We start from the raw sequence: 13,794 nt of genomic DNA on the forward strand, positions 1-13,794 counted from the left end.
CCTGCACTGTGGCTTCAGAAGAGCCCTTCTTCCATGGATGGATCACGGGACAGTTGATGCCAGGATGTCATGAACCAGAGAAAGAGAAGAAACGTTTTGCCTGAAGCTCACCACACCCAACCTGTCCTTGGTCCCTGTTCCATAATCTACCGTTTCCTTCAAGAATTAACAATGGAATTATCTACTTCCCTCCAGAGGAGCCCTCTCCTACACACAGAGTAATGACCTTGCTCTATGTCTCCAGCAGGATAATGTCTTTGGAACATAATGGTTTGATATCCGTGTTTTCTGAGTCATTTATTCATTGATAACATCACTTAGGAGAATTGATACGCTAGTCTATGTTGGTTCATGCCAAGCTCAAGCCAGTATTTTCCACCATCTCTGCTCTGATGTGAAGAATCTTCTGGAAAGAAATGCAGGTCCTTTCTATCTCCTGCCATCTCTCCAATCCAGATTTTCCACCAACAATTTCCAGAGCAGAATCACCAGTGTGCAGAAGGCCCTCTAGAGTCACACAGAGCTAAGAAACATTCCAGTATGCTCCCTGGAGACTATCACCCCCACCACCATCAAAAGGCAAGACATTCTTAAATGGCTTTAGCTCAGTTAAGTCTAGAAATGCTCTTATTCTTCAACTAAATTTCTCCTCAATGTAAAATATTGCATTCAGGTCAATGGTCACCCCAAAGCAGCAGGGACCAAAGCAACAGGGTCCATCTCGCAGTGTTTTCTTTCCAATCCGTACAATCAAAGGATTTTCTTAAAACAGAGTTTAGTCTGCAAAAATGGTGAATGCAGACTTTCAAACTCTTTATAGAGCAAAACTCTTTGTGGCTTAGAATGGTTCTTCGTTTTGGCCAGGCGTGGTGGCTCATGCCAGTAATCCCAGCACTTTGGGAGGCCGAGGTGGGCGGATCACAAGGTCAGGAGATCCGGACCATCCTGACTAACACAGTGAAACCGCGTCTCTACTAAAAACACAAAAAATCGGCCTGGTGTAGTGGCAGGTGCCTGTAGTCCCAGCTGCTTGGGAGGCTGAGGCAGGAGAACGGCTTGAACCCGGGAGGTGGAGCTTGCAGTGGACCGAGATCGCACCACTGCATTCCAGCTGGGGCAACAGAGCAAGACTCCGTCTCAAAAAAAAAAAAAAAAAAAAAAAAAGAATGGCTCTTATTTTTTTCAGATTCTAATCATTAAGTTCCAAAAACAAATAATAATACAAGTTTGATTGATAAATCAGTATGCAATGTACTTAATAATGAGAAAAAATATTTTGACATTTTTTCCTACTTTGGTTACTTGTAAAAGCTGAATTAAAATAAAAGTAATTAAAGCCAAGGGATTGGTGGGTAGGGACGGGTTGGGAGAAAAGTCTAAATATTTATTGATCATCTGCTATCTTCATTGCTGCTCTAAATAATTTAGATAGGATATTTTATTCTACCCCTCAACCATCCTGTGAATTAGCCCTTATTACAGCTACTTGAAGATGAATGTAAAACTGAGACTCAGGGATATTAAATATCTTGTTCAAGACCATGAAACTGGTTTGCAAGTGTGGGGCTTGGCTTCAACCAGGTCTATAAGATTCCAAATCTCCTCTTCTTTCCATAATACCATTTTAAGCTTAGGGAGTATTTTCATTAAGCTGTGAATGCCTAGTAGGATACTCTTCTCCACCTTGGCCTTTTGCAAATATTATCGTACAAAATAAATGTGACTCTGTACCTTGGCCAATCAAGTCTTAACTAATTCATTCATTTGAGTCCTTACTATGTGCAAGACACCATTGGAATGGAAGTCATAGAACCCAGTGCCAGTGGGGAAAGCCATTTCAGCACAGCACACTTTTAATACTCTTCAAATTGGGCCATGTGCAGGGGCTCACATCTATAATCTTAGTGCTTTGGGAGGTTGAGGTGGGAGGATTGCTTGAGGTCAGGAGTTTGAGATCAGCCTGGGCAACATAGTGAGACACTGTCTCTACAAAAATTAAAAATAAAAAAACTAGCTGGGCATTGTGGTATGTGCCTGTAGTCCTAGTTACTGGGGTGCCTGAGACAGGAGCATCCCTTGAGCCCAAAAGTTCAAGGCTACAGTGAGCTATGATATGTCACTGCATTCCAGCCTGGGTGACAGAGTGAGACTCTGTCTCAATAATAATAATAATAATAATACTCGAATCACACTTGACCCGTGGCTGCCAATCCCACCTACATTCCAATCCCCCTGAGAAAATACATTGGGTAGCAGCCTCGGGTCATTTGGGGCATTAAGAGAATTTGAGCAATCAGAAGACTCACTCCCATGTTTCTTTGCCGTTTTCCACATTCTCATCATTTTCTTGTAATTGACCAGATTTTTAATTGTGGCATGGTAAATTTTTAATCAGGAGAAAATAGTCATGGATAGAAGCAGGTGAAGGAAAAGATTTATGGGGCTTTCAGGAAACTTACAGGAAAATCCCCTAAAATGTCATCATTTGTTATTCTCAATATTGACTTGTTAGAAGTGAATCTCATTACCTTTGTTTTATCTGACATATTTATGGAATATGTTTATTTATTAATGAATTTTTCTGGAGCAAATGTAACAAACACATGGGACATTCTGATAGTCACTCAGCTGTATGGTTGGGTATATTTATTACTTTTCAGAAATGGAAAGTTCCAGGAAAACAACTGAAAAGCATTCAGTTCCTTAAAATGCATGCATTCCATGAATCATTTATTCAAAGGATTAAGAAGAAAGATATTTGAGTTGGTCTGTGGTCAAAAACAATCTCTTCCTCAGCTTTCTTCCCAGAATTGTTCAGAACAATTTTCTTCAAATGGACAGAGGTTGTAGGAATACTTCTCTTCCACCCTCTGAAAGTTCTCTGAGAAATGAACTGACAAAAGGCAAATTAATAGGAGAAAAAGTATATAAATTTATTGATATGCACAGGAGTCTGACATAATATAAGATCTCAAAGAAATGGCCAGATGGTTGATGCTTTTATACCATCTTGAGAGGGCACAAAGAATGGGGGCCCAGAACCCAGCCCAAAACAGGTTATGGTGGTAAATCAGGTGAGAATGGGCAAAACAGGTTATGGAAAGGAGAGAAGAGGATGCCTGGCTAGCAAAGGTGGTCTTGTTATGCAGGTGAAACCTCACGGGTAGCAGCCCTTGGAGAGAAAAGGTGGGAAATGTTCCTTTCAGATCTTGAGAGATGTCAGACTCTCAGTTCATCTTTCCTAGATCTGGACCAGGGAGGACCTCGGAAAGCCTGGCTGCAGGGACACAGGCTTTCTCTACAGATGCAAATTTCTCTGCAAAAGACAGCTTCTTAGCTACTCTTCTATTTCCAGCCCTTCTGAATAGCCATCTTGAAATACGTCAAGGAAATATATTTTAGGGTGAAATTGTTTGGCTTCCTTTAAGTCATGGTACAAATAGGTGGGCAACTGGCTAGGGGGTTTGCTACCCAAGTTGCTGTCGATCAGTTTGATCTGGTCAAGGGAAATGTGGAGGAAGCAGGTTCTATTATTCCCTCTCTTGGGTTTTTGCATGCTCCGTTGCTTCCATGCCTGGCAGATGCTGGTGGGCATCACTGAAGTTCTACGTGACACTAGAGGAAGTGGATGGTATCACCAAGGGAGGTGGAGTCACAAAATCAGAGACTGCCACATCAGGGAGGACCTGCAAGTCATTTCACTACCAGCTCTCTTCTTCCTTCCTCCTCTTCCTTTTTAAAAAATTCTTCCTTCTTTTTCCTTTCTTCTTCTTTTCTTTTTAGTGGAAGCCTCGTTCTGTCACCCAGGCTGAAGTGCAGTGGTGTATCATGGCTCATTGCAGCCTCAAACCCCTGAGCTCAGGTGATTCTCCTACCTGAGCCTCCCAAGTAGCTGGGAGTATAGGCTTGAGTCACCATGTCAGAGGCATTCAAACCAGAGCGACTCCATCATGAATAGGGGCTGGTTGAAATAAGGCTGAGACCTACTGGGCTGCATTCCTAGGAGGTTAAGGCATTCTAAGTCACAGGATGAGGTAGGAGGTCAACACGAGATACGGGTTATAAAGACCTTGCTGATAAAATAGGTTGTGGTAAAGAAGCGGCCAGAACCCACCAAAACCAAGATGGCAATGAGAATGACCTCTGGTCGTCTTCACTGCATGTTATATGCTAATTATAATGCATTAGCATGCTAAGAGACACTCCCACCAGCACCATGGCAGTTTACAGATGCCATGGCAACATCGGGAAGTTACCTTATATGATCTAAATGGGAGAGGAACCCTCAGTTCCAGGAATTGCCCACCTCTTTCCCAGAAAACTCATGAATAATCCACCTCTTGTTTAGCATACGATCAAGAAGTAACTATAAGCACAAGCAGCTGAGTGGCCCACACCACTGCTCTGCCCAATGGAGTAACTATTCTTTATCCTTTTACTTTCTTTTTTCTTTTATAAATTTGTATTATTTTAATTATTTTTATGTACAGAAAACTCAACAGTGTACATTTAACCCAGTTTAGTGGCAAGTTCTTTAGCTTTTGCCTTTTCGAGCTTCACAATGCAAGCCACAGACTTGGGACCCAGGACATTGCCGCCCCAGTGACGGCAGATCTCATTGTATCTGTCACTGTAATTGGTCCTGATAGCTTCCACCAGCTTAGCTAAAGCACCTTTGTCTTCCGAGTTCACCTGTGTGAAGGCGACAGTGGAGCAGGTCTTCCTGTGGACTAGACGGCCCAGTCTTGCCTTCCGCTTGATAATGCAGTAAGGGACCCCCATTTTATGACACATGGCAGGCAAGGAGACAGCCAGCCCAATGGGATCCACGTCGTGTACTATTACCACTAGCTGAGCTTTCTTGTTCTCCACCAAGGTGGTGACAGTGTTAACTCCTGCTCGAAGGACAGGTGGCCTCTTAGTGGGGACGTCCCCTTTGCCAGCAGCTTTCTTCTCGGCCCGGGCCAATGGCCTCTGCTTCTTCTCTTGCTTTGTCTCTGGTCTGTACTTGTGGGCCAGCTTAAGCAGCTGAGTAGCTGTTTGGTGGTCTGGGGCCTGGGGGAGCTGATTAATTGCAGGACAGCCGTTTATAGAGGATGGCTTTCTGCCACTGCAACCTGATATAGCGGGGCCATTTCACAAAGTGAGTGAGGTCTCTTTTGGGCTGGATGTCCTGTCCAATGGCAAAATTCTTAGGCCTTTCCTCAAACAGGGGATTCACCACTTTCTTGGCCTCCTGTTTCTTCACGCCAGCAGGGGCCGGAGCCACCTTCTTCCCCTGAGCCTTCTTTCCTTTCGGCATCTTGGGCGACAGGGGGAGAGAGAGCTATCCATTTACTTTCTTAATAAAATTTCACTTTATGGACTCGCCCCAGATTATTTCTTGTGCAAGATCCAAGAACCTTCTCTTGGGGTCTGGATCAGGACACCTTTCTGGTAACAACAATTACCTGGCAGCTCCCTTAGTCTACAGATTTGGAAACTGAGGCCCAGAAAGGGTCGCTGACTCTTCCACGGTCACTGGATAATTGCCAGAACAGATAAAACTCCACCTGGAACTTCTCATCTTTCCATCCTGAGGCATGTCTGAACTCCCATCCCCTTCAGCCTGTACCTGTTAGAGCAGCTGCTACATGCTGAGCCTGAGCCTGCACATCTGAGAGCCTGCCCACTGATGCTGGATAAGAAACGGTGCTTCCCAGACGGGGGGATCAGTGATGGTTTGTCATTAAAAAAATCTGAGGAAGTAGATAATCCGTGTTTAAATAAAAGACATCAGTAGACAAGTATGTGCATCTTAGTTATGAAGATGGTACTCTGCAACGGGGTCTAAGTGGTGTTTCTTACCTTGTAATTGCAATCTGAGGACTTGAGTGGAGTTCTAGGATCTAGGACTGTCCTTGGGCTCTGCTTAATTTATCAGCGACACCTCAAGCCTCACAAAGAGAAGGCTGTGTTTCTAGTTGCTGTGGTCTGATTGGCAGCAAGTTGTCATCTCTCTGATCTCGATTTATTTTTTAGGAGGGGGCCCACATAGGAATCTTGTTAGGCTGAGCTTTTTTATGTGTGAGGGAAACCCTTCTCTTCTTTCCTTTTTAAATTCTGATCAATAAGCCATTCAAGGTTATCTCATTATCAAACTTGCACTGCCCTGGAAGTTAAGGAAGGTGGAAGAGGAGACATAGCAAAGTAAGGGTCTTGGTCTGAATTTGGCTGGCAGATAGTTAGCTGGCCCTAACGAACGATGCTTAAAATAATTTGAGACAATGTTTAAAAACCAATGATCTCCTATGAAAACCTGGATTTGGGGTGTCTCTTTAAATAAAAATATCAGAAAATCTGGCTGCGCTGAGCCCAAATTCTCAGTGGTAACAATAATCAGGGGCTGACTGGTCTTTGTGCATTTTAGACCAGCTACACTTTCTCTCCCTCAGCCTCCTGGCACCTTATGCATTGGAGTTTGCAACCCTTTTTGAGGAGGAAATAATAAAAGCCACTAAATCACATCTCCACTAAAATTCATGTATTATATTATTCACTCACAAGTATTTATTGAACCCAACTCTATGCCAGGGTCAATTTTATTTTACTTTTAATTTTTATTTCAATAGTTTTTGGGGGTACAGGTGGTTTTTGGTTATGTGAATAAGTTCTTTGGTGCGGATTTCTAAGATTTGGGTGTACCCATCACCCAAACAGTGTACACTGTGCCCAATATGTAGCCTTTTATCTTTCAGCCTTCTCCCATCTTTCCACATGATTCCCCAAAGTTCATTACATCATTCTTATGCCATTGCATCTTCATAGCTTAGCTCCCACTTATAAGTGAGAACATACAATATTTGGTTTTCCATTCCTGAGTTACTTTACTTAGAATAATGGCTTCCAGCTCCATCCAAGTTGCTGCAAAATACATTATTTTCTTCCTTTTAATGGCTGAGCAGTGTTCCATGGGGTATATATACTACAGTTTCCTTATCCATTTGGTTGATGGGCACTTAGATTGGTTCCATATCTTTGCAATTGTGAATTGTGCTGCAATAAACATGCATGTGCATTTATCTTTTCCATATAATGGCTTCTTTTTTTTTTTTTGAGTAGATACCCAGTAGGATTGCTGGATCTATTGGTAGTTCTACTTTTAGTTCTTCAAGGAATCTCCATACTGTTTTCTATAATGGTTATACCAGTTTACATTCCTGCCAGTCATGTAAAAGTGTTCACCAGGGTCAGTTTTAATATGAACCTGTTCATGACATTGAACACTCATTGATCAAACATTTCCTATGGTAGCACTATTCTAGGCACTGAGGATGTAGGGGTAGACAAAGCAAAGGAGATCTCTGCTTTCATGGAACTCATATTTCTGCATGCAGCTCATCAGGGCACTTCAAGTCTCTCACCCTCTGTCTACTTGCCTCATTTCCTACCACTTCCTTCAAGGTTTCGAGGCTTTTGTGGCATCAACCATTCATAAATGGCTTGGTCCAAGCCTGCAGAGCTTGTGAATGGCAGAGCCAGGCTCAGACTTAGCCCGCCTGATTCTTACGCTCATAGTCTGTGCTCTCACCACTGCATCTGCCAGAGAATGACAAGATACCTGAACTTCTGTCAATTGAGGCTGTAGAGAAATATTTTCAGTGGTTTGTTGACAAAATTTCCTCTTTTGACAGCAAGGCTGGCTGAGTAATGGTCCTCCAGAGATGTCAACATTCTACTCCCTGGAAACTGTGAATATGTTACCTTATGTGGCAGAGGCACTTTGTAGATGGGATTCATTTTAGGGTCTTGAGTTGGGGAGACGATTCTGGATTACCTGGGTAGGCCCATATAGTCACAGGGACTCTTATAAGAGAGAGACAGGAGGTCATATGGGAAAGAAGACTCTGCCCTATTGGCTTTACAGATGAAGAAAAGCAGGCAAGAGCTGAAAGATGCAGGTGGTCACTAGGAGCCGGAAAAGGAAAGGAGAGAAATACTCTCATGGAAACTCCAAAAGGAACCCAGCCTTGCAGATCCATTTTAGACTTTTTTTTTGAGATGGGGTCTCACTCTGTTGCCCAGGCTAGAGTGCACTGGTATGATCATAGCTCACTGCAGCCTCAAACTCCTGACCTCAGATGATTCTCCCATCCCGCCCGCCTTAGCCTCTCGAGTAGTTGGGACATCAGTGTATGCCACCACATCAGGCTAATTTTTCTTTTTGTTTTAATTTTGCAGAGATGAGGTCTCACCATTTTGCCCAGGCTGGTCTCCAAAGGCCTCCAGTGATCTTCCTGCTGTGGCCTCCCAAAGTACTGGGATTACATGCATGAGCCACCATGCCAGGCCTCCATTTTAGACTTCTGACCTTCAGAACCAGAAGAGAGTATATCTGTGTCGCTTAAAGTCACTAGGTTGGGGGTAATTTATTACAGCAGCAATAGGAAACTGATCAGTGTAGCAGAAAGGTTTCCTCATCTGCGGAATGTGAGCTTTGGGCCAGTTTATTCACAGGGCCTTTCTGATCTGTGTTCTTGGCCCACTGGGTTGGGTCTTCAGCAGCAGATAGGATCAATCAAGCCCCACAGTACTGACTGGGCATGTTTGGAGCTTCTGAAGCTCCCGGTCCCTAGGATCATAGACATTCACCTAGTGAACAAATGGTTTTGGTGATCAGTCAAAAATGCAACCAGCATTTTACTGGCAGGCTCTTAAAAGCACATGACTCATTCAGAAATACAACATTTAGTCGATGGATATGTCAGACTTTCAGGTAAATTTAATCAATGAACAACCACTCTTTTATTTTCCTCCAAACCAGGATTTCCTATTACATTTCATTCCATTAGCCTTGATATAAAGTGGCAGTTGATAGCAAGCCATATCGACAGGCCCTCCTGGGTATAATGTAGTAGTTACCTTAAATCACTTATTCACCACATGATTCATGGCACACAGAGGAACAGGTCATCACCGAGTCTTTAAATATAAAGCTAAAATAACAGAACACTCAAAATCTTTAATGTCTGTGATTTAATCCACCTTAATTAATTAGAAGGCATGTGATGGCCTCTTTGCATCTTTCGTCATAACCAACTGAGTATTTGTTCTTACTGTGATAAAGGGTAACAGGCCGGTGCTTCCAGTGGGTGGGGGTGGAGGGGGTGACAGTGCCTGATTTTGGAAGACCAGTCCCCTGTGGGCTTCACAGTGAGAATTCACTCCCACTTGGCACAGCTGTCTTCCTTTGATGCAAGGGATGCTGCGAATCATTTTAGATCAACAAACATTTCTTGATCAACTACTAAATGTAGAAAGGCTGGACATTAGGGGTATAAAGCTGAATAGGGCTAGATCTATACCCCAAAGAAAGGAATTCAATATAGCAAAGAGATATTTGCACTCCCATGTTTACCACAGGACTATTCACAATAGCCAAGATTTGGAAATAACCTAAGTGTCCATCAACAGACAAATGGATAAAGAAAATATGATACATACACACAATGGAATATTATTTAGCCATAAAAAGAAGGAAGTCTTGTCATTTGTAACAACATGGATGGAACTGGAGGACATTATGTTAAGTGAAATAAGTCAGGCAGAGAAAGACCAGCTTCATATATTCTGACTTATTTGTGGGAGCTAAAAATTAAAGCAATTGAACTCATGGAGATGGAGAGTAGAAGGATGGTTACCAGAGGCTGGGAAGGGTGGTGGGGAACTGGGAGTGGGAGTGGGGGTGGTTAATGGATACAAAAAATAGAATGAAGAAGATTTACTATTTGAGAGCACCATAAGTTGATTATAGTCAATAATCATTTAATTATACATTTTAATATAACTAAAATAATTTAATTATACATTTTAAAATAACCAGGCATGGTTATAACCAGGCTCATGCCTGTAATTCCAGCACTTTGGGAGGTTGAGGTGGGTGGATCACCTGAGGTCAAGAGTTCGAGACCAGCCTAGCCAACATGGTAAAAACCCCTGTCTTTATTAAAAAAACAAAAGGCAAAAAAATTAGCCTCGTGTAGTGGCGGGCACCTGCAATCCCAGCTACTCAGGAGGCTGAGGCAGGAAAATTGCTTGAACCCAGAAGGCGGAGGTTGCAGTGAGCTAAGATTGTGCCACTGTACTCCATCATGGGTGACGAAGTGAGACTATGTCTCAACAATAAATAAATAAATAAATAAATAAATAAATAAATAAATAAAATAAAAACTAAAAGAGTATAATTGGAATGTTTGTAATACAAAGAAATGATAAACGCTTGAGGTGATGGATGCTCCATTTACCCTGATGTGATTATTACACATTCAATGCCTGCGTCAAAATATCTCATGTAACTCACAAATATATACACCTATTATGTACCCACAAATATATATTTTAAAAATTGGTAAATAGACGAACGGGACTCAGACCCTGCCCTGGAGGATCCTCAATCTCAAAAGGGAGAATAGAAGTTATGATTCTGGTAATATTTCTCAAGTTTTTGCATTATTTTCTCACTGATGAGTTATTTTGGTTTGGAAATATGGCTGATGAGAAAGCTAATAGTGACTTAGGAAGGAGGCTTCTAGGAGTTCTCTGTGCACAGCAAGGTCACAAAACAGATTTTAGGATTGGAGAAGGAAGCTGACCTGAGGTTGTTTTCTGGTTGCTGGCAGGTGCTTGGGATTGTAAAGTTAGCAGAACCTGGTCACTTGAGTCTAGGAGAATGGTTCCTGGTGGCCTTTACATGGTATCGTATTACTATTGGGTACCATGTAGCTCATGGGCAACACGCAGTTGGAGAATCTGAGAAGGAATTAAATGAGAACAGTAGAAAATCCAACTATAAATGAAAAACTGAGGTAAGCACACTTTGAGAGTGAAATGCAAACATGTCACAAGGGAAAACAAGGCAGACCTCTGTCAGCAACGGAGCAAAGGAGATGCTTGAAATTCCCCAGGTTTTGCTTTTCTGAAGCACATGAGGATGGAGCAATCTGACCTAACCTCATTCCTATATGTAAGAGTACATAAACTCTTTGGGCATGTCACATGAGCAATCTTCCCATGAAGTGAATGCCCAGTATTAATGAGAACACTGAGATATGAAACAGCTCAGTCCTTCATTGACCTCCTTCCCTTGCCAGGTGATATGGTTTGGGTGTGTCCCCACCCAAATCTCATCTTGAATTGTAGCTCCCAGAATTCCCATGTGTTGTGAGAGGGACCCGGTGGGAGATCATTGAATCATGGAGGTGGTTTCCCCCATACTGTTCTCATGGTAGTGAATAAGTCTCATGAGATCTGATGGCTTTATAAGGAGAAACCCCTTTTGCTTGGTAAGATGTGCCATTCATCTTCTGCCATGACTGTGAGGCCTCCTCAGCCATGTGGAACTGTGAGTCCATTGAACCTCTTTTCCTTTATAAATTACTCAGTCTCTGGTATGTCTTTATCAGCAGCCTGAAAATGAACTACTACACCAGGGCTTGTTAGAGTCACAGACCAGTGGCCCACCTGTAACCTGCAATAGCGTTTTGTGTGTAAGGCGTAGTACTTGGCACTATGGGGTTGATGAGGTTAAGAGGCCAGCTCTGCTCTGGAGGAGTCTGCAACCCATTTGGAGTTGTGGGGGGCTGCCCATCCCTGGAAAGATAATCATACATTTTGAAACCAAAATACCCATTAAAGTTTACAAACTATCAGGCCTGTAAGAGTTGAGTTGAGGACAGAGGGCTCAGGAAAGCTTCTGTGGAAGAAGTAGCCATTGGGCTGGATTTTGAAAGCACAAACCAGATAACTAGGAGATAACTTGGGCTGATAACGGGAGAATTCTGAGTGCTTTTTTCTGCATGTGCTTTGCATATTATTGTTTACTGGTACATAGCACAGTGTTGCAAAACAAGCCCAGAATCAATCTTTTACCCCTAAAACCATAAATAGTTGTGCTATGCATGTCTTTGTATATGACTGTTTTTTTTTTTTTTTTTTAAGATACATAATCTTGAAGTAAGATACGCCAGAATTCAAACCACAAGTCCCAACTCTGCTATTTCCTACCACTGCGGACAGGGCAGTAAATGTCCCTGAGCCTCAGATTCTCCATTTATAAAATAGGGTAATACTGATTTCAATATCTTGTTAAATTACATTTAGCCTAAAACTGCCTCTTTACATATTTTAAGTCTGGCCTCAAGGTTTCTCTGTACATAGTGAACTGTAACCTAACTGGATGTGTAAACATTCTGTAACCTATTCGTGTTTTGGTTTTGGTCAATCAAATATAGGCAACTGTTCAAACTATGTCCAAATAAGGCAACTGTCAAGTTGTAACCAATCTGGCTGGTTCTGTACCTCACTTACATTTTCTGTACTTCACTTTCCTTTTTCTATACATAAATCTTCTTCCACCACATGGCTGCTTTGGAGCCTCTCTGAGCCCACTCTGGTTTGGAGTTGCCTGGTTCATGAATTGATTTTGCTCAATTAAACTCCTGTTAAATTAATTTGTCTAAGGTTTTTCTTTTAACAATGTTTTTATAAAGATTAAAATGAAAAAATATGTAAGGTGCCTAACTCAGTCCGAAAATGATAGTCTGTTTAGGGTAATGATTAAGTAGCTATAACAAAGACTCCCAAAGCTACAACATTTAAGAAATAGAGGGCCAGACGTGGTGGCTCACGTCTGTAATCCCAGTACTTTGGGAGGCCGAAGGAGGTGGATCACCTGAGGTCAGGAGTTTGAGACTAGCCTATCCAAAATGGTGAAACCCTGTCTCTACTAAAAATACAAAAATTAGCGGGGCATGATGGCTCATGCCTGTAATCCCAGCTACTTGGGAGGCTAAGGCAGAAGAATCGCTTGAACCCGGGAGGCAGAGGTTGCAGTGACCTGAGATCGTGCCATTGCACTCCAGCCTGGGCAAGAAGAGCGAAACTCCATCTCAAAACAAACAAACCAAAAAAAAAATAGAGATGTTCATTTTTGTCTCATGTTAATAGCTCTTAACAATGATTTGAGTTGGTGGGGTATCTCACTTTATTAAGTTTATCAGGGACCTATGATCCTTTCATCTTGTTCTTCTGTCGTTTCCTAGGGAAGAGGTATACAAATGATGGTTCCCAGATTGTTTTTGCAAATAAAGTTTTATTGGCACCCAGCCACACTCATTTGTTAACATACTGTCTACAGTTGCTTTAACAGGTAGAGCTGAGTAGTTGCAACAAAAACCAAATGGACCACAAAGCCAAAAGTATTTACTATCTGTAACTTTTATTTATTTATTTTTTTCATTTGTTTGAGACAGGGTCTTGCTCTGTTGTTCAGGCTGGAGTGCAGTGGCATGATCTCTGCTCACTGCAACCTCTGCCTCCCAGGTTCAAGCGATTCTCCCACCTCAGCCTCCCAGGTAGTTGGGACTATAGGTACGTGTCACCACATCTGGCTAATTGTTGTGTTTTTAGTAGAGATGGGGTTTCACCATGTTGGCCAGGCTGGTCTCAAACACCCAACCACAGGTGATCCGCCCATCTTGGCCTCCCAAAGTGCTGGGATTACAGGCGTGAGCCACCGTGCCTGGCCACTATCTGCATCTTTAGTAAAGAGTTTGCTGGCCAAGGCTTTGTTATGGGTTTGTCCATGTTTCAGTTCACTAGGAAGAAGGGCAACAATTTCCTTTCAGGGTGGAAGTTGCATACATGACATCAGCTCACGCTTCATTCGTCAGAACTTAGTCACATTGTCATACCAGCTGCGCAGTAGCCAGGATATGCAGTGTGGCCTTGGGCAGTGATAAGCCCAGCTCTAATCAT

At 42.5% G+C, this 13,794-nt stretch overlaps 1 pseudogene; it reads right to left on the reverse strand.

Annotated features, from left to right (window-relative positions):
* Positions 1-4,509: 4,509 nt before the first annotated feature.
* On the reverse strand, positions 4,510-5,302 carry LOC126962947 (60S ribosomal protein L7a-like; annotated as a pseudogene).
* Positions 5,303-13,794: the final 8,492 nt, after the last annotated feature.

The sequence above is a fragment of the Macaca thibetana genome, chromosome 9 (assembly GCF_024542745.1).
Source record: "Macaca thibetana thibetana isolate TM-01 chromosome 9, ASM2454274v1, whole genome shotgun sequence".
NCBI lineage: Eukaryota > Metazoa > Chordata > Mammalia > Primates > Cercopithecidae > Macaca > Macaca thibetana.